The sequence below is a fragment of the Pollicipes pollicipes genome, unplaced genomic scaffold (genome assembly GCF_011947565.3).
Source record: "Pollicipes pollicipes isolate AB1234 unplaced genomic scaffold, Ppol_2.1 Scaffold_1600;HRSCAF=1878_pilon_pilon_pilon, whole genome shotgun sequence".
Classification (NCBI taxonomy): Eukaryota; Metazoa; Arthropoda; class Thecostraca; order Pollicipedomorpha; family Pollicipedidae; genus Pollicipes; species Pollicipes pollicipes.
Window position 1 is genome coordinate 24,875,315 of NW_023595962.1, and position 381 is coordinate 24,875,695.

The following is a 381-nucleotide window of genomic DNA, read 5'->3' on the forward strand; positions in this document are numbered from 1 at the left end:
GCAAGTCACAATGACCATAGTTTGTAATGTACACGTGACATAATATCCGCAGTGCACAATGTCGATAGTTGGTGATACCTACAGTTCGTAATGCCCACAGTTCATAATGCTCATGGCTTATCACGTTAACAACTCAGCATGCCCGCGGCTCAAAATGTCTGCAGTTCACGGTGTCTTTAGGTCATAATGTCTAGAGTTCGCAATGTCTTCAGTTCATGATGCCTACACCGCGGATCGGGGATCATGATCAGGACCATCGGACTAAGCGAGGGAATATGAGAGATAAGAACGAAATGGTCCAAAAGGACTCAGTGGAGTGGCCCAGCGTCAGTCAGGGCTCCCCAATGCCGAACATGGGCTCCCTGCCCCGTTTCAGCCAGG